Here is a 7999-nt window from a genome sequence, read left to right on the forward strand (position 1 = left end):
AAGGAAAACGGAAATAAAATTTCGGTTTTAAGTTTCCGTTGGGAGAGAGCAGTTGCCAGTTTAATTACCTTTTATTTTTTTACATTCATAAAGTAGGTCCATGAATTTAGACAATCTTTATTGCAATGTTCTGACTGAGCTTTATATTTATATTAGTTTCTAGAAGCAGGCAAAATTAGTTTCAGAAGAGAACTTAAAGGTCATGTACTCCAAACAGATAAGGAATAAATTCCATGAGGTTACGATTAATTGAACACTGCATGGTTATTAAAGGTATTTAAATACAGAGAATAGTCAAAGAAAAGGTGTCAGGCTACAAATTCCAGAAAGAAGAGTCAGGGATCAAAGATGATTTTTTAGAAAAATGAAAAGCTAACTTTTTAGATGTATTTAAATTTTAAATGGAAACGCCCAGCAGGCAATGGAAGAAGAGATTAGAGTTTGAGATGTGGATTTTAGGATCAGTTTCAGAGAAGTAATTGTTAAGCACTAGGCTCTATGAACTCCCTGGGGAGGGTTAAGACTAAAGACTAAAATTTACAATTAGAGTGTATATGGGGTGAAAGTATGAAAAGATATAAAGTGATTCAGAGGGTTTCCTTTCATCTGTCTCTCTTGCCTATGTAGCCAATTATTCCTTTTATTCTGGTTCATTTTCAACACTATTTTAAGATTACTAAGAATCTGTTATCTAAAATACAAGACAGAAATTACACACCATTTCTCCTCAAAACATGAGCATAAGCCATCTCTACCCACTGTTTCAGACACCTTTCTTGAAGGATGATGTGTTCACTGTCTACATGCCCTTCTTTCCCATTTATTTTTTCCAACTCCGTACAACCTGGTTTTAGCTCCCACCGCTCTACTCACTCAGTATTGTAAGGTCTTCCATCCATGGCTCCTTAGAGTAAACTCAGTGCACAAACTTCAGTACTTATTATGCTTGGCTACTTGGGATAAAGTGATTATGTCGTCCACCCTCTCCCAAAGTATGCTCTTTCTTAAGCACTGTGTCAGCATCTTTGGCTTATCTTTTTCAGTCACCATTTAACTGACTTTTCTCCCTCTTCCACAAGTGTTAGTGTTCCCTGAATTCCAGTAAGAGTTTTACCTCATTTCTTACCCAACAATACGGGTATGTGGTATGTGGATAATTTTACTCACAATCTTTTTTTTTAAAATGAGTTAACATCCATGAGACATTTAGACAATGCCAACATTTAGATAATACCAACCTAGATAGCATATTGAAAAGCAGAGACGTTACGTTGCTAACAAAGGTCCGTCTAGTCAAGGCTATGGTTTTTCCAGTGGTCATGTATGAATGTGAGAGTTGGACTGTGAAGAAGGCTGAGCAACAAAGAATTGATGCTTTTGAACTGTGGTGTTGGAGGAGACTCTTGAGAGTCCCTTGGACTGCAAGGAGATGCAACCAGTCCATTCTGAAGGAGATCAGCCCTGGGATTTCTTTGGAAGGAATGATGCTAAAGCTGAAACTCCAGTACTTTGGCCACCTCATGCGAAGAGTTGACTCATTGGAAAAGACTCTGATGCTGGGAGGGATTGGGGGCAGGAGGAGAAGGGGATGACAGAGGATGATATGGCTGAATGGCATCACTCACTCAATGGACGTGAGTCTGAGTGAACTCCGGGAGTTGGTGATGGACAGGGAGGCCTGGTGTGCTGCGATTCATGGGGTTGCAAAGAGTCGGACACAACTGAACCACTGAAGTGAACTGAACTAATACAGAGTAAGTACTGTATAGTTAAAACTGTTTTTCACCTGTGTGTTAATCACAAATTATATCTCTGCTTTCCTTGGGATTTTGTACTTAAGAAAATTCAAGTTTCCAACAATACAAGAGCCCAACAAATTACACTGTGGAAAGGTGAAAACCCTGAGTATACTGTATTAAATCCCACAAGCAAGTCACTTGGTACTAGACTTAACACACTCAAAACTGTCCTGAGTGCAATTGCCTCAGACTGACCTCTATGGAATACTGATATCTATGCATATACATATAAGCTATGTGTAATTACATGCACTCTTGCATTGGGAAGTGCTTATAAAATAAAGAAAATTTCCTATCAATTTGTAAATAAGGCTCACGTTATGAATGCTTCAGCAGAAGTTGGCTTTTTAAAGGCAATTGCCATTTTCCAAATCAAGCCATGAACATCTTGATATAAAAACAATAGTTTGTAAAGTGTAGAGAATGAAAAACAAACATAAATTTAGAATGCAGTTTTTTTCATTTGCTGTGTGTTGTGGAGGAACGAAATGTACATTTATATTTATCAGCATTATTATCATCATATTCAAGTCAATGTTGATATTGTACTCTTTCACAATCATATAACCCAAAGAAGAAGATGCTTCAAATTGTAAACCAATTGTATCTCCATGTATATTGTCTTTCTGACACTCTATGGTAAGATTTCAAAGAGATTTTAAAGTGTTTGAGACATTCAATATTTTCTTTTGCATTAGGAAGAACTGGAAATTACAACATTATGGATGGAAAAAGAAATAATTGCTAGAAGGGTAGTAAGTGATTCAAAGAACAAAGACAATTAGGAAGTAATCAGTGACCTTTGGCTCAGTTCAGTTCAGTTCAGTCGCTCAGTCATGTCCGACTCTTTGCGACCCCCTGAATCGCAGCACGCCAGACCTCCCTGTCCCTTGCCAACTCCCGGAGTTCACTGAGACTCACGTCCATCAAGTCAGTGATGCCATTCAGCCATCTCATCCTCCATCATCCCCTTCTCCTCCTGCCCCCAATCCCTCCCAGCATCAGAGTCCTTTCCAATGAGTCAACTCTTCGCATGAGATGGCCAAAGTACTGGAGTTTCAGCTTTAGCATCATTCCTTCTAAAGAATCCCAGGGCTGATCACCTTCAGATCTCCTTGCAATCCAAGGGACTCTCAAGAGGCTTTTCCAACACCACAGTTCAAAAGCATCAATTCTTCGGTGCTCAGCCTTCTTCACAGTCCATACATGACCACAGGAAAAACCATAGCCTTGACTAGACGGACCTTTGGTGGCAAAGTAATGTCTCTGCTTTTCAATATGCTATCTAGGTTGGTCAAAACTTTTCTTCCAAGGAGTAAGTGTCTTTTAATTTCATGGCTGCAGTGACCATCTGCAGTGATGGAAGTAATCAATGACCTTTGGTAGAGAAGGTTAAATTAAATGGTGGGATAATACAGTAGGATAAATGAAAGAATGATAGTTACAAAATGATGCTGAAGAGAGGGTATGATTAAGATAGGTGTGAAAGTAATCATGATAGGCTAAGTAATACAAAAAAATGATAAAACTCTGTATGACTTCTTACATCAAAGGATGAATTCATTCTCATAGTTATCAGGAGTTCTGCTACACACAGTCACTAAGGAATTCATTTGACATAAGCCTTACCCATATTGTAGACATAATATACCTTGCAATTTTACATTGGAACATACTAACATACAGCCTTCTTAATATTTGTTGCAGAAGAAACCTGAGAGAGCACACATGGCCTTTTTCTGCATCACTTTGGCAGGTTTTAGAATCCAGATCTCTAGTCAGAACTAGTCATATGGATCTGCCTCACCAAAGTGTTGGTCTGAGAAATCAAGGGCTGCTACCAGCAGAATCTCACACACTAGCAAAGTAATGCTCGAAATCCTCAAGTCAGACTTCAATAGTACGTGAACTGTGAAATTCCAGAGGTTCAAGATGGATTTAGAAAAGGTAGAGGAACCAGAGGTCAAATTGCCAACATCCGTTGTATCATAGGAAATGCAAGAGAGTTCCAGAAAAACATCTACTTCCGCTTTATTGACTATGCCAAATCCTTTGACTGTGTGGATCACAATAAACTGTGGAAAATTCTGAAAGAGATGGGAATACCAGACCACCTGACCTGCCTCTTGAGAAACCTATATGCAGGACAGGAAGCAACAGTTAGAACTGGACATGGAACAACAGACTGGTTCCAAATAGGAAAAGGAGTACGTCAAGGCTGTATATTGTCACCCTGCTTATTTAACTTATATGCAGAGTAGATCATGAGAAATCTGGGCTGGAAGAAGCACAAGCTGGAGTCAAGATTGCTGGGAGAAATATCAATAACCTCAGATATGCAGATGATACCACCTTTATGGCAGAAAATAAAGAGGAACTGAAGAGCCTCTTGATGAAAGTGAAAGAGGAGAGGGAAAAAGTTGGCTTAAAGTTCAACATTCACAAAAGTAAGATCATGGCATCCAGTCCCATCACTTTATGGCAAATAGATGGGGAAAGAATGGAAACAGTGACAGACTTTATTTGTGGGGGCTCCAAAGTTACTGCAGATGGTAATTGCAGCCATGAAATTAAAAGACACTGGGAAGAAAAGCTATGACCTGGGAAGAAAAGCTATGACCAACTTAGACAGCATATTAAAAAGCAGAGACACTACTGTGCCAACAGCGATCCATCTAGTCAAAGCTGTGATTTTTCCAGTAGTCATGTATGGATGTGAGAGTTTAACTATAAAGAAAACTGAGCTCCGAAATATTGATGCCTTGAACTGTGGTGTTGGAAAAAACTCTGGAGAGTCCCTTGGACTGCAAAGAGATCCAACCAGTCCGTCCTAAAGGAAATCAGTCCTGAATATTCATTAGAAGGACTGATGCTGAAGCTGAAGCTCCAATACTTTGGCCATCTGATGCAAAGAACTGACTCCTTGGAAAAGACCCTGGTGCTGGGAAAGATTGAAGGCAGAAGGAGAAGGGGACAATAATGAGATGGTTGATGGCATCACCAACTCGAAGAGCATGAGTTTGAGTAAGCTCCAGGCATTGGTGATGGACAGGGAGGCCTGGCATGCTGCAGTCCATGGAGTCTCAAAGAGTTGGACACGACTGAGTGACTGAACTGACCTGACCTTCAGAATATTTGGTGAAAACTCCTGTGATTTCCATGGTACCAGGTTGCAGAGTACCTTAACATAATCAAATTCAGTTTTCAGTTCAGTTCAGTTCAATTCAGTTGCTCAGTCGTGTCTGACTCTTTGCTACCCCATGAACTGCAGCATGCCAGGCCTCCCTGCCCATCAACACCTCCAATACATTGCTCAAACTCATGTCCATTGAGTCGGTGATGCCATCCAATCACCTCCTCCTCTGTTGTCCCCTTCTCCTCCTGCCTTTGATCTTTCTTAGCATCAGGGTCTTTTCCAACAAGTGAGTTCTTCGCATCAGGTGACCAAAGTTTTGGAGCTTCAGCTTCAGCATCAGTTCTTCTAATGAATATTCAGGGTTGATTTCCTTTAGGAATGACTGGTTTTCTCTCCTTGCTGTCCAAGGGACTCTCAAGAGTCTTCTCCAGCACTACAATTCAAAAGCATCAATTCTTCAGTGCTCAGCTTTCTTTATGGTCCAACTTTCACATCCATACATCACTACTAGAAAAGCCATAGCTTTGACTAGATGGACCTTCATCAGCAGAGTAATGTCTCTGCTTTTTAATATGCTGTCTAGGTTGGTCACAACTTTTCTTCCAAGGAGTTTTACCTTCTCACAAGGTACGGCACATCCAAACTAAAAATAGTTAATAATATATTACAATGGCTAAAGAGAGAGAGAGATAGATTATGTGCGATATACAAGATCTGACTAAATTTTTGGCCTAGCCACTGCTTGCTATTTACTTTCTTCTTTAATCTTTTTCCTTTCCTTGTCTCTTCTTTTATTTCTTTCATTTTTGAATCATCTCTTCAATTTCTGTTGGCTCCAATCATTCCAGGTTACTGTCATGACAGTCCTGATTTTCTACTTTGTTTAAAATGCCTTTTCTTCTATTCAGTAGTGGACCACCTCCTTCCTGGGTACAGTCTAGCTTTCATTTACTCTTCTGATTTAAAAACAAAACAAGCAAACAAAAATTCTTAAACTTTTCTTAGTTTTTTTCCTTTAAAACCACCTCAGTAAGCAGCCCCAAATAAGTAAAAGCAAAAAATAAGAAATCAGTAATTTGCTGGAAACAGAAGTATCAAATCACTCAGAAACACTCATTAGATTTTTTAATCTGATGTGTTAATTTGTTCTTAGTCTACATTCAGTCATGCCTATTATGTGATATAGTCTTGTTAAACTCAGGGAAATCAATATGAAGTAGTAACGTTGCTTTTATGTTATTCTAGTTTCCTAAGATAATAGACTTAATATCCATTTAAAAAAATCATTATTTTTGTTGTTGTTGGTATTTTGCTTTGTTTTGATACAAACCCAAATCAGGAAAAACACACAAGCAAAAACATTCACGGGATTATTTATATTTTAAAATAACACATAGAAATGGAATTCAAAGAAATAAGTTAAAAAAATAAACACTATGTAATCACTCATACCAGTCCATTCTGAAGGAGATCAGCCCTGGGATTTCTTTGGAAAGAATGATGCTAAAGCTGAAATTCCAGTACTTTGGCCACCTCATGTGAAGAGTTGACTCACTGGAAAAGACTCTGATGCTGGGAGGGATTGGGGGCAGGAGGAGAAGGGGATGACAGAGGATGAGATGGCTGGATGGCATCACTGACTCAATGGACGTAAGTCTGAGTGAACTCCGGGAGTTGGTGATGGACAGGGAGGCCTGGCGTGCTGCGATTCATGGGGTCGCAAAGAGTCAGACACGACTGAGCAACTGAACTGAATTGAATCACTCATAAAACAGTTGCCTCTGTAAGAAAGATAGAAGGAATATGTGACTGAAGATTAAGATTTTACTCTATAATTTTTTATAGTAAAGAGATGGGATATGATTTTGACAAAATCATTTTTGCTACTTCTGAGTAGTATACAATATAATGAGTATCGTTCCCTGTGCTATTTTATATACAGTAATGTATCTTAACCCCAAATTTGGTGTATACATACATTTTTATCATTATGTTTTCATTTGTGTTTTTATGGCATAGTTTAAAAATCGCAAATATAATTTTTAAAAGACTATTCAGTACTTTACCCTATCAGTAACTCTTCTTAGTAATGTTTTCTACAACTTTGAAACTATAGTCTATTTAAGGCAATTTGTTAAAGCAATAAAAACAGGAGTCTTAACTCAGAATATGAATAGTTGACAAAGGATTCTGGAAAAGCTGATTTTGAAGTGAGATAATGCAAATTATACCCATTTAGTCTATTACCTTTTCGTCTTTTTTCATGCAAAGTAATCAAAATTTATGGCAATATCATGTACATATATAAAAAAAGACTTCTTTATTATCCAGAGAATGTATTCATATAACCACTTTAAAAATATTTCTCATGCTTTATTTGCATATTTGAGATGTTTTAAAATGTTATGTGTGCCATGCGTGCTCAGTTGTATCTGACTTTTTGTGGGTTCATGGACTGTATCCTGCCAGACTCCTCTGTCCACTGTATTTATTTTATTTTATTTTTAAACTTTACAATATTGTATTAGTTTTGCCAAATATCAAAATGAATCCACCACAGGTATACATGTGTTCCCCATCCTGAACCCTCCTCCCTCCTCCCTCCCCATACCATCCCTCTGGGTCGTCCCAGTGCACCAGCCCCAAGCATCCAGTATCGTGCATCGAACCTGGACTGGTGACTCATTTCATACATGATATTATACATGTTTCAATGCCATTCTTCCAAATCTTCCCACCCTCTCCCTCTCCCACAGAGTCCATAAGACTGTTCTATACAGATGGCTAACAAACACATGAAAAGATGCTCAACATCACTCATTATCAGAGAAATGCAAATCAAAACCACTATGAGGTACCATTTCACACCAGTCAGAATGGCTGCGATCCAAAAGTCTACAAGCAATAAATGCTGGAGAGGGTGTTGAGAAAAGGGAACCCTCTTACACTGTTGGTGGGAATGCAAACTAGTACAGCCACTATGGAGAACAGTGTGGAGATTCCTTAAAAAACTGGAAATAGAACTGCCTTATGATCCAGCAATCCCACTGCTGGGCATACACAC

The sequence above is a fragment of the Bison bison genome, unplaced genomic scaffold, assembly GCF_000754665.1.
Source record: "Bison bison bison isolate TAMUID 2011002044 unplaced genomic scaffold, Bison_UMD1.0 scf7180017864459, whole genome shotgun sequence".
Lineage (NCBI taxonomy): Eukaryota > Metazoa > Chordata > Mammalia > Artiodactyla > Bovidae > Bison > Bison bison.